This window comes from Muscardinus avellanarius (assembly GCF_963383645.1).
Source record: "Muscardinus avellanarius genome assembly, chromosome: 13".
NCBI lineage: Eukaryota > Metazoa > Chordata > Mammalia > Rodentia > Gliridae > Muscardinus > Muscardinus avellanarius.
Window position 1 is genome coordinate 69,318,944 of NC_137799.1, and position 16,249 is coordinate 69,335,192.

Consider the following 16,249-nt stretch of genomic DNA (forward strand, 5'->3'; position numbering starts at 1 on the left):
TGGTTATAGCAGCAATGAAGCAACTAATACATCCTGTTTTTACAAATTATAAAAAAAATTCTAGGGCCATAAGTTGTACAAAAACATCAGTACAACTTAAACATGTAAGATGATTCTTTCTCTCCCCCCATCTTGCTCTGGTAAACTTGCCTTTGACCATGCCAGGGAAGATTCTGGTCCACTCTAAAATGTTATCTGCCTGATAACGTCTCCTTTTGGGGGACAAAAGACTATTTGTTTCAAGACTTGGTTCTTGGGTAACCTGTCCTCCACAGTTGCTGGGTACCCAGAACCTTGTCTTACCCACTTCAGCAATGCCGGGTACTCCTCTTCTCCCTTCTTTCTAAGTGTGTGTTCCAAAGTCGGCTTCTTGGCACATTCCTTCTTACAGAACAGTAAAAAATGCACACATTAATTCATCTCCAGCAGAGCATCCTGTTACTCAGAATCTCCCACGGTAACCTGAAAATGACAGGAGCTTACAATTCACCCGAGGAAGCCAAGGTTAAAATTTTCTTCTTTCTTTTTCATAGGATTTTTTGGGTCCTAAAACAATGTCAACACGCCTGACAGCCTAGGATGAGTTAGAGTTAGTATAAGGAGCATCAAAAGCAAAGAAAGGCCTCACTGCCTCAGTAAATGACCCTAGTGTTCTCACTTTGACATCTCCGGGTCATGGGTGCACTGGTAATCCCACTGGACAGGGGACCACCCCATTCGTGCTGCCAACCACACTCTGGAGGGAAACACCTGATGCTAATCATTAATAGTGTTGTGAAACTGAACCTTAAATTCATTTCTCCTTGCCACTTTGCTTGTCAACAGAGAGAAGGTGTCAGATGTACTTAACAGTTCTGCGGTGGCAGAGGGATGACTGGGCTTTCCAGTGTAATGATGCTACTCTATGGTTTGCACCTACCTCAAAGTAAAACATAATCAGGAAGGGACTTTTGAAAGGCCATGTGTGAAAATACCAGGATGGACATGTCAGTATACTAGAATGTGAGGAGGCCTGCTAAGGCAGCAGGGGCAGAGAATGGCAAAGAGGGTACGAGCAAAATTATAAGGGAGATTGAGCACGTACAAACTGGTGAAAGCATGAATTTTAGGTGGATGAGTCCTTTCAAATTTCAGAGTTGGGAATTTTGGTGTGGTTGAAAGCAGTAGTAAGTTTAGTATAATATGTAAACTTTATCTTAATAGAGCTTTTAATTTTTGAAAAGGTACCAGGTAACTGCTTCAGGTTTTGATGTCTCTCTTGTAGGTTGAGAGGTGTTCTGGAATCTCAGCCTGATTTCAGCAGCTTAATAGGAGCAGACGAGTGGATACATTCTGCTCCTTAGTCCTGACACTTCAGCTGAGTGGCAGGCACTACTGTTTAATTTAATCCACTCTCTCCTAAAACAGGCAACGCTTACTGAACATCATGCAAAGTGTTTTCCAATGCAAGAATCAGCTTTAAAAGTAATTATTTTAAAGTCCCTAATGGACTTTGTTTGGAATGATGGGTTATGAAGGAAAAATTTTTATTTTGATTTTCTTTTCAATAGTGAGGGAGTTAATAAAAGTAAATGTTGTGAAGCGAAGATAAATTATAAATGTGGATTTCTTTGTGAAGGCAACAGAAAACATGGAATCCTTGTGGGAAGAATTGTGTAAGTCAGTTATAAGCCCCGGAGTACTCTAAATGAATAAACGGTGTGCTCGGGAGAATGTATACACATACACGTGATGGAAAGTTCAACATATGTTCTATATAATGATTGGTAAATATAAGAGTCTAACAACAAAACAATTCAAAGAGTAGCATTCAAACATGCTATACTAGAGTTAGTAGATTAAAAACATAAGGCCTAGTTTCTTCTCTCTCTCTCTCTCTCTCTCTCTCTCTCTCTCTCTCTCTCTCTCTCTCTCTCCACTGTTTTAACTTTATGTTGACATCAAGGAAATGCTTTGTAGCTATTTTACTATTAGCCAGTCTTGATTTTACTATTAGCCAGTCCTGATTTTACTATTAGCCAGTCCTGAATTTGTGAGTCAGTTCTCCTAGAGACTAGCTATTTTTGAGCTTTTTGACTTTGGGCAAGTTACTTTACCTCTCTAACTTCCAGTTTCCTTATGAGTAAAATAGAATGGATACAAAAATACCTTGTGTGATTTTTTAGAGGAATAATGCGTGTACAGTACCTTGATGCTTGGCAAATGTTAATCTCCTCCCTACTCTTTAAGGAGCATGTTATATCCCAAAAGAACTGATAATCAGTTTCTGGGAAAAAAATTTTTAAAAGGAAATAAAGAAGAGTGAAAGAAGTTGAATAGGCAGGGAAAGGGAAAGTGAGACTTCCCCTAGTGCACTAATTTGTGTGGTAGGGAAATTAATTGAGCCGACCATAAACTGATTTTTCTCAGTATTCTTCCATCTTAACTGATATCCTCTTTATATTTATCTTTGGAGACACAAATCCCAGAAAAGAAAACAGGACCAAATTAAATGCCTTTAAAACCAACGTGAGGAGGCTTGTCACTCAGAAAAGCAAAATAAGTAAAACCCTGAAGCAGTGGTTCTTGAAGTATGGAATACATAATTAATATAATGGTCTCAAAACTCATTTTTAAAAATTAAGTGGAGTAGAATGGAACATTTCAGAGTGTATCAGCTATAGTAAGGGTAAGCTTTATTTTATAAAACTTCATTATAGATATGTACATACACAATGCTTATGTGTATATGTGGTTATAGCATAAAATATATTTGTTACTGTGAATAGTGGTTAAAAAAAAAGTTTAAAAGCCACAGGAGAAAGGGAAATGAATACCTATGTTTCTTTTCAGAAAATTAGATTCTCTCCTGACCTTGTTCGAAGACACAGTGTGTTTGCTTCTAGGGAAAGTAGACTTCCATCTCAAGATCTGTCCTTGAATCATCTGTAGACTATTCAAGTATTATTTTAGATCATGATGTAAATTTATCAGTACATCCATACATCCCATCAGGAAAGAAATGTAAGAAGCATTTCCAAGTCTACATAAGAAAAAAAGTAAAAGTAAATGATGTTTCCTTCTAACTTCTGTTAGCACCTCTGAAAGGTGGTACCGAAATTAAGAGACAAAGAATACCAAGTAAACACACTCTGCTTTTTTGCAAAGAACATTTACATTAAGTCAGCCAATAGATCAATGAAAGTATTTAAGCGCCTAGATAGATGTAAAATATTACAAAGAAATTGACTCAGAACAAGACTGGTCTTACTAAAACACAAAACCTGCAACATTGGAGCTAACACTTCATAAACTCTTAATCTCAGCCCAACACTCCACCAGTGTTCTAACATAATTATCTCCTTTAGTCCTTCAAGGCAGATAGCACAGATTCTACTTATAGTTTAGAAAAATGAAGCTCTGATTGTTTCAGTATCTGATTCAATACATCCCCAACCCTTACCCAGATCTGCCTGCCTGACTCCAATCCTTAGCTCTGTCCACTCCACTTTCTCTTCCAGCACCTGTTTTGTGAAATCTGCTTCTTGCCTTTCTGCATCTGCCCGATGGAAATCTATCCTTTTACTCCCTAATGTACCTCATGCTTTTTTTTTCCCCATCAGAATCTGTTCTCTAAATTAGGTTATTTATATCAACATGCTAATAATGCCATGATTTTTCCTGACATTTATAATTGAGATCAAACCTCAAGCTAAAGAAATTTCTCCAAGGTAAATTTTCATACATTATGGCAAGTCCAGAAAAAATATTTTAGAGATGGAAGATGAAGAGAAGGGGTGAGAGACTGGTTTTATGATGCTGTTCTATCTTACTGATAACTTACTGACAAGATACTGTTCTGCCTCTCTTTAATAGCTAGTTCTTTAAGGATAATGAAAATTGACCTACCCTGAATGCCCAAGCTCAACTCCTCCAAGTACTTTGCATTCCATATTTGCTCAAGTCAAGTCTCTTTTGTTTACATGCTGGGGCTTTTCTTTTTTAACAGTAAAACAAATTGCAGTTAACTTGGCCACCAAAAACCTATTAAAACTGTCAATTTAGCAGAAACCTCATTTTCTTCTGCTCCTAAATTCCTCTCTGTATACTTCCAATAAATGTGCACACACACACACACACACACACACACACACACACACACACACACACCCTTATTGGCAGATAAAGTTTGGAATCTGTGCAAAGAGGTTATCATTGTCTTTATTCTGTCGGTACCCAGTTTCTTTATTGTAAAGTCAATGTTCAGTAATCTGTTTCTCAGGCTAGAAAAGCCCAGTTCTACACACCAATAATGTGACTCTTGGGCCCTTCTCCTCTATCTCCTTAGGTTTCAGGGGGGCTTCCTTTGGTCTTAGTCATCCTGTCTGGGCATGGTGGGTAAACATTCTCAGAGAATCTACATAGCTAGGTGGTAATGGCATAAAAATTCATTGCTTTCAAGCACAGATTGATCAAATTTCCACTCAAATTCCGTGTCAGTATCAACAGAGGCCTCTGGATGCAGGTTTATGATGTTTCCACTACCACAAAATTAGGAAGAGATTCTCCCATATCATCTTGCCTTTCACATTAGGTTTGAATTCCATCTATAATGTATCTACTTCTGTTGTGAAATAATGGTAATATTTCCTTTTTTCCTTAGACTAATTGCCCTGTTCTTTTTATTCAGAAGACTGTGCTTTGCCTTCTTCCCAAGAGTGTGTCTTTTGTCTAATTTGAGTGTCTAAATAAGTATATATGTGTTTCTCTACTCTCTGTCCTGCCCTTGATCTAACATTGCCCTTCTCACTTGGTATCAGGTAGAGCAAGTTCTCTCTTACCTTGCTCTTCATAGATAGCTTAAAAGATGTTCCTAGAGAAGATCTTGTCTGAGCCTTAGTATCTGGGAGGCTGAGACAGGAGGAGCATAGGTTTGTGGCCAGCCTCAGCAACTTAGTGAGATCCTTTTTCAAAATTGAAGGATAAAATATAGGGCTGGGGAAGGGTACCTGGGAGGTAGAATGCCCCTGGGTTCCCTCTCCAGTGCCACAAAATTTTTTTAAAAAGATCTTGCCTACATCTATCTTTTTGTGTTTAAAATAAAATTTTGGAATCATCTTATTCCAGCCTCTAATTGATCTGTTGGGATTCTGAATAAGATTACATTAAATCTATATACCAGTTTAGGAAGGATGACAGGTTGAGTATCCCTTTTCTGAGATGCTTCAGAACAGGAGTGTTTCAAGTTCTGGAATATTTGCTTTCATATAATGAGATCTCTTTGGTGGCGACATCCAAATATAAACTTGAAATTCATTTATGTTTCATAAGTACTGTATACACATAGCACGAAGGTAATTTTATCAATTTTTAATAGTTTCATGCATAAAACCAAGTCTTATTGTATAAAATTTTCTATTTTTGGCACCATATCAGTGTTAAAAATTTTTGGACTTTGGAGCCTTGCAAATTTTCAATTTTCAGATTAGAGAGGGTCAACACATATAATTTTCATAATTGCAGCTTCCAATCTATGTTTATAAAACAACTCTTCATTTATTAGGTCTTCTTAAATATCTATTGATAAAGCTTTATAATTCTTTATGAAAAAACTTTAGATATCTATCATTTGGATATATTTCTGTGTACTTAGTTTTTGACATTATATTCTGTTATGAATAACATTGATTTTTTTGTATATTGAGTAGATAAGAAAAAAACTTGTCTATTCACTTATAAATAAGAATAATTTATATTTTGGGATGTTCTGCATCTCATTTTACCCACCTTTATTTCTTTTTCTTGCCTTAGTATGCTAGCAACTAACATTTAAAAGCACAACGTCGAATACACAGTGTATTTGTCCTGTTAATGATGTTAAAGAAAAAACTTTTCAGCCAGGCTTGGTATTGCACGCTTGTAATCCCAGTGCTTGGGAGGCTGACACAGGAGGATCACATAGGTTCAAAGCCAGCCTCAGGTACTTAGTGAGGCTCTCAGTAACTTAGAGAGACCATGTTTCCAAATAAAATATAAAATAGGTCTGGGAGTATATAGCCTGGAGGTAGAAAAGCCCCTGGGCTCCACCCCCGTACCACCAAAAAAAAAAAAAAAAGAAAGAAAGAAAAAATCCTTTTCCAGTAGCAGCATAAGAATGTTTCTGCTTCATCTTTTTGGTAATTTTTTATGATAAATTTAATGGCATTGTGTCTTGCATAAGCTTCAGTCATAATGCTTGCTTATATTTTATTTAGAATTTTGCATCTGTATTTGAGAATGAAAATGGCTGGTGGTTTCCCCTTCTCTTATTTGCTCTTGTCAGGTTTCGTTATTGCCTTATTGAGGATGTTCTAGTCTTACAAGATAATTTGGGGACTACAACCTTTTTTTTTTTTCCTGGAAGAGTTTTTAAGTTTGTAATAGTTTCTTTCTTAAATTTTTGGTAAACTTACCATTAAAAATATCCACGAGTTTTATTTCTGAGAAATATTTTATTTTATTTTATTTTATTTTATTTTATTTTATTATTATTTCTTGCGGTACTGGGGATGGAACCCAGGGGCATTCTACCTCCATGCTACACCCCCAGCCCTGCTTTTATTCTTTATTTGGAAACAGGGTCTCACTGAGTTGCGGAAAGCCTCAGTAAGTAGCCAAGACTGGCTTCAAACCTATGCAATCCTCCTGTCTCAGGCTCCCAAGTACTGGGATTATAAGCGTGTGCCACCACGCCTGGCTTCTGGGAAGGATTTTAATTGCTGAGTCAATTTAATGGGATTATATAGTCTCTGTTCCTTAAATAGTAAGTTAAATTTTCCTAGGAATTTTTTCATTTCATCTAAATTTTCAGGGAAAACACATAAAGTTTCTCGTATTTTTTTCTACTTTTCTAATATTTGAACAATCTGTAGTAATATCCATTGTTCCATGCTTAATATTGGTTAATGTTCCTTCTTTCTTCTTTTCTATATCAATACTGCCAGAATCATATTTCTTTTATTGACTAGTTAAAAGACCAGCTCTTTGCTCTGTTGATCCAAATGTGTATGTGTGTGTGTGTGTGTGTGTGTGTATGTTGGGTATGTTGTTTTATTAAGTTTTGCTCTAATTATTTTTATATTTTTATTAATTATTATTAACTTTCTAATTTATCTAGGCTTAATTTGATGTTATTTAACAGTGTTTTTAAGGATGCTTGGATCTTTAACTAACTTTTTATCCTTCTTTTCTTTCTTTTTTTTTTTGGTGGTACTGGGGTTCCTGGAAGCCCTTCTACCTCTGGGCTACACTCCCAGACCTATTTTCTGTATTTTTGAAACAGGGTCTCTTAAGCCAGCGCGGCTGGCCTTGATCCTCCTGCCTCTGCCTCCCAAGCGCAGGGATTACAAGCGTGCGCCACCACGCCCGGCTTTATCCTTCTTTTCTAACGTATTCATTAGCTGCTGCCTACAAGTTTTGATTTGTTGTTTTTATCATCATTCAGATTTAATTTCTAAGATTCATTGTACTTTCATCTTTTGCTTATTAGTTATTCAGAAGTATATTTATTAATTTCCAAATTTATTCAATTATGCTACTTGTTTTTACTAAGGTCTAGTATAATTCCACTGAGCTAGAAAAACTCTAGGGAGCTGGGCATGGTGGTGCACTCTTATAATTCCAGTATTCAGGAGGCTGAGACCAGAGGATCACAATTCTCAGACAGCCTCAGCTACTTAGCAAGGCCTTTCACAACTCAGTGAGACCCTGTTTCAAAAATTTTTTAAAAGGAGACTAAAAAATAAGGCTGGGGGTGTAGCTTGGAGGCACAGTGCCCCTGGGTTCCATCCCCAGTACCGCAAAAACAAACAAAAAACTCTAGGGAGAATTTTATTGGATGCATGCTTGAAAAGAGGATGCATAAAGCTGCTTCTTTTAGGTCAGTTCTGTAACTTAGGTTGTTTAAATATTGTGTATTTCTTCTTTTTTATGTTTTTTCATCCATTAGTGACTGAGAGAGGTAGACTAAAAATGCCTCACTATCATTATGGATTTGTCTTATTTTGATTTTAGTTATGTCAATATTTGCTTCATATGTTTTAAAGCCATTTATCAGGCAGCTGTAAATTTTAAGTTGTTATTTCCTTATAGTAAATAGCATTTTATCATTATGTAGAATGCCATTTCTCTATATAGTCTCTGCTAAGTGTGTTAGTACAGCTATAGCTGATTTCTTTGGGTATGCTTATGCTTTATCTTCTTTTTCCTTTTACTCTAAAACTCTGTGTGTGTGTGTGTGGGGGGGGTGCTGTGGGTTGAAGCAAGGGGCATTGTGCCTCCAAGCTACACCCCAGCTCTATTTTATATTCTTCATTTTTGAAGCAGTCTCACTACATTGCAGAGGGCCTCACTAAGTAGCTGAGGCTGGCTGCGAACTTGTGATCCTTCTCTCAACCACTACACACAACTTACTCTCAAACTTTCTATATTCTTGTATTTGACATTAGTCTTGGGAAACAGTGCGCCACTGGTTTTTTTTTTTTTTTAATTTCAGTCTACTCTGCACATTTCTCTTTCAGATTGAGTTTTTGATCCTTTTCTATTCAACGTAATCACTGATGCATTTGAGTTGAAGCTATTATCTTATTTTGTACTACTTAGCCCAACTGTTCTATATGGATTTTCTTTTTTAGTATTTCAATTTCTTTCTCCACTAGCTTCTAGGTTATAATGACTTTCATTTTTAATGTGGCTTAACTACAAATAACAACATGCTTTCTTAGCATATCAAATTTTAATGTTAATTAAAAATGTTATTCCATTGCCTTCTGGCTTCCTTTGTGAAAAGTTAGTTCCCAGTGTAACTGTTCTTTTTTGAAAGTAACTTTGCTTTTTTCTCATGTGCTTTTAAGATTTTTCTCCTTGTCCAAGGTTGTCTGCAGTTTTACTGTAATGTCTGGGTACAAATTTCTTACAATTTACTCTGTTTAGGACACACTGGGATTCTCAAAACTACAGATTAATGTCTTTCTTAGTTTTGAAAAATTGAAACCTGTCATTTCTTCATATTTTACCTCTGCCCTATTTTCTCCCTTCATGCTTTCTGGGCCAGAATACCTCACTGATGTTCTTTATGTCTCTTATCTACCCTTGTGTCATTTCCTTCCTTTTATCTCTGTGTGCTGCATTCTGAAGAGTTTCTTCTCATCTTCTGTTTCATAAATTTGAAATTTAGATTTAATTTGCCTGTAAATCCACCTTAATTTTGAGTATTATATTTTTTGAGTTTTTATATTTTTCTGAATGTGCCCCATAAATTTTGGGGGTTTCCAGTTTACTTTTTGTATTTTTTTATTTATTATTTTGACAGTACTGGGGATAGACCCCAAGAGCATTATACCTCTGAGTGACACCCCCCAGCCCTAATTTTTTATTCTTTATTGTTTTGAAACAGGGTCTCACTGAGTTACAAGGAGCCTCACTAAGTAGTTGAGGCTGTCCGTGAACCACAATCCTCCAGTCTTCGCCTCCCAAATGCTGGGATTACGAGCATGCGCCACCATGCCCGGCCTTCTGCTATTTTTGAACATGGAATTTATTTTATATTTTATAAGTTCAAATACTCATGTTTTGGGATCTACTTTCTGTTATACCATTTTCTTCTGTTACTCATTGCATCTTATTGCCTTGTATAGCTGGTAGTTTTTCATTTCAGGATGGATATTCTGGTTTGCAAATATTTGGAGAAAATTTTGAAGCTTAGTATGAAGATTTTTCTTTCTGAGAGAATATTCATTTATTTCTGCAAAGATCAGTATATTTTATCATTCTAGGAGTATCTAAATTTAATATCAAAGTTGGCATTTGCTTGTATTATTGAAATGGTTCAAAACTTAACCACAAATTTGTGAGAGGACTGGTGTCCTTGAAGTTACTCCTCATATCAAAAGAATAAGCCCTTCAGTTTCTCAGCTTAATGAGCTTGATTCATCAAATTGCTAGTCCTGGCTAGCCCTAGGAACATCACTGAAGAGTGCAATTCAGGTTTGTAGCTACTTCTCCAGACCTGGTTAAAAACCCTTAGGGAAAAAACTAATTTTGAGGGATGGGTCCATTTTTTCTTCTAATTTATTGTCTTTTCCATCATCCTACATATCTTCACTATCTTGTATTTAATACTTTCAAGAAACTGCTTTTTGTACTTCCCCCAACTTCTTTAGTTCTTCATGTTAGAATAGAAGATACAGAAACAAACCCACACATTTTAGTCAATTAATCTTTGACAAAGGGGCCAAACACATACGCTGGAGAAAAGACAGCCTTTTCAACAAGTGGTGCTGGGAGAACTGGCTAACCATTTGTAAAAAGATGAATCTAAACCCCTATATCTCACCATGCACAGGAATCAACTCAAGATGAATCAAAGACTTAGAAATTAGACCTGAGACTGTGAACTAAGTAGAGGAGAGCATAGGTTCAACACTACAACATATTGGCACAGGCAATAACTTTCTCAACAAAACCTCCAAAGCTCAGGAAATTAAAGCAAGAATAAACAAGTGGGATAGCATCAAACTAAAAAGTTTTTTCTCATCAAAGGAAACTATCAATAACCTAAAGAGGAAGCCTACAGAATGGGAAAAGATCTTTACCAGCCACCATTCTGATAGGGGGCTAATATCCAGAATATACAAAGTGCTCAAAAGACTACACTAGCAAAACAAACAACCCAATCAAGAAATGGGCAAGTGAACTAAATAGACACTTCACAAAAGAAGAGATACAAAGGGCCAATAGATACATGAAAAGATGTTCTTCATCACTGGCCATCAGGGAGATGCAAATCAAAACTACACTGAGATTCCATCTAACCCCAGTCAGAGTGGCAAGCATAAAGAAATCAAACAACAACAAATGCTGGCGAGGATGTGGAGAAAGAGGAACTCTTTTACACTGTTGGTGGGAATGCAAACTAGTTCAGCCACTATGGAGATCTGTGTGGAGATTCCTAAGAAAGGTGGGAATAGATCCACTATTTGATCCAGCTATACCACTCCTGGGTATCTTTCCAAAGGGGTTGAATTCAGAGAAATAGAGCAACATATGCATACCTATGTTCATAGCAGCACAATTTGTAATAGCCAAAATATGGAACCAACCCAGATCACCATCAAGAGATGAATGGATAGCAAAACTGTGGGAAATACACACAATGGAATTCTATTCAGCCATAAAGAAGAATGAAATTATATCATTTGCAAGAAGATGGAAAGCCCTGGAGAACATTATGTTAAGTGAGATCAGCCAAGCACAGAAGGAGAAGATACATATGTTTCCTCTAATATGCCCAAACTAGGAAACACAGAGGATACCAGTGGGACTCCAGGTAAGGGAGGGGAAATACTAGCCAAGTTTGGATGGTAAGATAGGAGAGGAGGAAGGCTGATCTTGATTAATGAGGGTCTACATCTGAAAATGTGTAAAATTATGAATATGACATGGTTAACCTGGACAACCATTAGTGGGAGGGGGGAATGGAAACCGGGGGCGGCGGGGAGAGGGCACCAAATATAGTTTAAATGTATACTATTTATGTTCAATAAAAAATTGTTAAAAGAAAAAAAAAAACTGCCTTGTTAGGCTGGGCGTGGTGGCCCATGCTTCTAATCCCCGCACTTGGAAGGCGGACACAGGAGGATCATGCAGGTTCGAAGCCAGCCTCACTGGCTTAAGAGACCCTGTTTCCAACTTAAAATATAGAAATGGGTCTGGGAGTGTAGCTTGGAAGTAGAAGGGTTTCCAGGAACCCCAGGACCACCAAAAAACAAACAAACAACAACAACAACAAAACAAAAACAAAAACAAATCTGCTTTGTTAGCCATTATAGTAAGTAGATATCAGTAAGGTCCCATGCAGAGACATACTATTTAGATAAACTATTTAAAGTTCATATATTATTAAGAGATGAACAGGTAATCATCAAAATAGCTAAAAAGCAAAAAATGGGATTCTCCTAGTGGTTTTCTTTGGACAATCATATTGAGAGGAAGGAGAGCAGATAACTAGTATTTCTATATATACCCCTCTGTTCTAGTTGGACTTTAATCATGTGGTACATTTTACTAAGGTAGTATCTATTCTCCATTGTTCTGCACACTATATTTTCTGTCACTTAGAAAGTTGTGGCCAACTAGGTAGTAGTCACATGATCTGTAAAAGGTAATTTGGGGTACCGCCTAATAATAATAGCTGATACTATTGAGCAATTACTATATGCCAAGTACTAGTCTATGCTCTTCACACATATTATCCAATTTATTGTTCACAATGCTATGGTCTGGGTACCATTTTTATCTCCATTTCCAAAGGCTCAGAAAGGTAAGTGCTTTTCCTAAGTTTAGACACCTAGTATGTGAAACAGCTGGCTGTCAAACACAAGGTTTTTGATGCCAAATTTTTAGGAGTCAACAGTTGTGCAACGTGGCAATGAAAGCAAGGGAATGATTTTGGAGACTCTAAAAAGCTGGAAAAATCATATGTGAGAAAGTCACTGTGAGGAAGAGAATTTAAAAGAAAGGAAGGGCTGAAGTGCCAGAACATGATCTTGGGAACAGATCTCTTGGTTTAATGGTAGCAAGCATACCCATGGCAGAGGATGCAAGCATTTCCACCCAATGTGTGTTCTGAACCCATTTTAAGCAGAAACCCGCCAAACATAAGCAGGGATGGAGGGCTGGAATCCAGAATCTCCCAACTGGGGCAGCTAGAATTTCCACTGGAAGTGATGGTGCTCAGAGTCAGCTGGGTGCAGCAGCAGCAGCAGTAATAACTGCAGTGGCAGAAAGTGAGTGATGTGGTAGTTAAGACCTCAGGGAGAAAGAGGAATAATGGAAAAGCTGGAGAAAAAAGTGGGCTGGAGGCTGGATGGAAAGGACTTCAGAGAACAGTGAGATGAGAGCATCTGAAGAGGACAGAAGCAGGTTGGCAGCATTCTCTATCCTCAGAGAAACAGGAATAATGATAGCAATGAAAACAGCAGCAGCCAGAGGAACTGGAGAGGCAACCCAGGGAGAGGAAAGAAGGGTTGGCAGGAACTTGGCATTTTACCTACCTGGGGAAAACTATGTGTCACTTTTTTTTTCTTTTTGTATGTGGGTGAATTGTAAGAAAATAATCAGCCTCTCTGGAGATCTTTTGCCTTGAGTATCTATCTCTTGGACTCTCACTTAGGATTCAGTATATGGAACGAAAGCAGAAAAGAAGTCCTTCACAGAGAGAGGGCTCATTATTAATATGATTCCGGTGATGTGATTCATTTTCCACTTTCTGCAATTAAATATTGCATCCTATGCAGGGATGTGATTTACCTTCAAAGAAAGATTTTGAAAGAATGGGGTCCATGGCCAAACTCCAACCCTGATTTGCTCTGTGATTTGAGGTAGATTCATTATCTCAGGGACAAAGGGGGTTGGGCTAGAAAATGACTTGTAAGCTCCTCTTGGCTTTCAGATTTTACTTAATATTTTTGTCCTATTGAGGGAGATTGTAAAATAGACTACTTGGACACTTGCGTTAGATTGCGGGTCAGATTTTTTAACCACCTCTCTACGGGGACACGTGCATGTCTGTCAATGTATACATACACATATATGAGCATACATGGTGGGACATACATACCATCCATAAGCAGTAATGTGTGCCACACCAAAATTAACAATATACCATATTGGATGTTTATCAATATTTCCCAATCGTTTTCACATCATAAAAGGCAGAGAAAACAATATCTGTGTCTCTTCTGCAAGGCCTGAGGGGCGCATTATCTCAGTGTACCTACAAAGCTCATTCCCACCCTATCATTGGTAGCTTACCTCACACATTAGGTGGGTTCACATTTCCGACTATACATTCAAATTACATGACCTGGGGGCATCTTTTCAAAATAATGACACCCAGATTTTCTCCCAGGGCAAGTGAATCCAAATAGTTTGGAGGTGGGCCCCTGGCATTAGAATCTCCAGCAGCTCTCAGGATCTTCTGAGTGTAGTATTTTGGGAATCACTGCATCAGCCATCATGAAAGTAGGAACTGTGTCCTATGACCCAGGCATAGTGCTTAACATACAATAAACATGAGTTAAACATGTAGGCATAGTGCTTAACATACAACAAGCATTAGTTAACAAGCTGAAATGGGGCCAGGATGTAGATCAGTGGCAACGCACCTGCTTTGCAGGTGTGATGCTCTGGGTTCGATCCCCAGTTCCAAAAGGACAAAAAGAAAAAAGAAAAAAAAAAAACGAACCCTTTCAAACATGTGCTGAATTTATTAATTACTGTATGCTCTTGATAGCATAGCCAGGCCAGTCCCAGACCAAGTCAAAAACAGGTAAAAATTTACTGGTGCTTTCTTCCCCAAAGGGTTATCTCCATAGTAATCCCTAAATATCCCCTTAACTTTCTTCCCCTACTTTAGAATTTGTGCTTATCCCAAGTCTCCAATGGCTAAAACTGAATCTAGCCCAAGATTCTGACCGCCAACAATTATCTTCACTTCCAAGATCCCATTAACTTACCCAAATGCACAAAAGCAACATGGTATGTGGAAACATCAAGTGCTCTGGAGTCAGAGAGAGCTGGTTTTGAATTCTAGGTCACTCATTTATTAATTGTATGCAAGCCTCTCAAGTTATTTTATCTATCAGATTATAATAATATGTCTGTCTCTCTGTCTCTGTCACTGTCTCTCTCTGTCTGTCTCTCTCTGAAAACTGTAGTGATTATTAGATATTATTAAGAGTCTGACACAGAGTATATATGAGGGGGTGCTGTTTCAGCTTGGGCATTTCTTAAACTCCCTCATTAGCACACAACTTTCTCATCCTTCCTTCATATTATACATTTTTAAAACTTTTTCTCCCATAAAGGGCCTCAATGTTTGGAAATCCTGCACAGATAGGGCTTAGATACAAAGACTGGTCATCGGGTCACCAGAGACCTTCTTCTGGGATTCTGTGTGAGGTGAGATCCTGACCCCATGGTAGAGAGGTGGTAAGAGACAGGAAGCACATGTGGGGTAGAGCACAGTCAGCCCCCAGCCCGTTACTGCTACCCTGAAGTAATGAAGGTCTGGCTACAATGCTTCATTAATTTTTTAGTAGGACAAAGGCGTCCAGGGGCACATATCTCTACCCTCGCCCTTTACCAACCACATTCCAGATAATAAACTTAAGATCTCAGATACCATTATTTAAAAGATTCTGCGCACCACCATACATAGGTAAACTGGTTCCTCCCACCTCAAACTTTTATTCTGCCATCAACACAAAGCAAAAGTTATCAGTGTTAGAATTTGTAGTAAACTAAACTGAAGAAAACATTTTAAATAAAAAAGTACACACACACACACACACACACACACACACACACACACCTTAGTTACCCCAAAATATCCATTTGAGTCTTTGGTAGAAATAGTACTTTGTGAAGAGAGCACACGCTAGCTACCATTTATTGAGAATTCACACCTTCTGGTATATTTTTATTGTATAGAGAATATTCTGGATTTATTTCTCAGTGTTCCAATCTCTGGCTTGTGTGGAGGTGATGTTTTAGAGGAGTTATACAACAGCTGAGGCTGGACAAGGCCGTTCTTACAGATATTGCTGCTTTGCCTCTGTGATAAACCTAGTAACTCTGCTCACAGATCCATGGCAAAATTACAGTTCTCAGAGACTTCTGCAAAAGGATTTAAGCAGTTTTGTTCCTTGCCACCAACATGTGTGTTCATTTTTCTACACCTCCACACCTGGCAGTATTTCAGCCCAACATTTGCTACAGTATTTTGAGTTCATCTTGTTTATTTTCTGCTGTATTTTTCTCCTCTGATGTACATTTTATGTGCAAAACCAAAGCTACCACTTTCCATATATACTGCTACTGTTTAGCCCTGCTCCTAAACCACACATTTAAAGGTAACATGGATGTCAGGATTTAGAATTTTTACTTCCAGCCTCAGCATTTGTAGCCCATGCCCAGAATAGCATTTGTTAGATTTCAAATGCATAGCACAAAATTGCAAAAGTTATATACAAAAAAATGAACACTTGATATGAACCATTACTTGGAAACTCCCAATTTCATATATTGATGAGGGGTCAATTTCGCACCAGGACAAGGGACAAACATTGCATGGTGCACTGTTAAAAGAATACAGTATGGCAGTGTACAAGAAGTCCAGAATTTGAAGTTAGGTTTTCTGAATTAGAAGTCTCCAGACGAGGAGTATCAG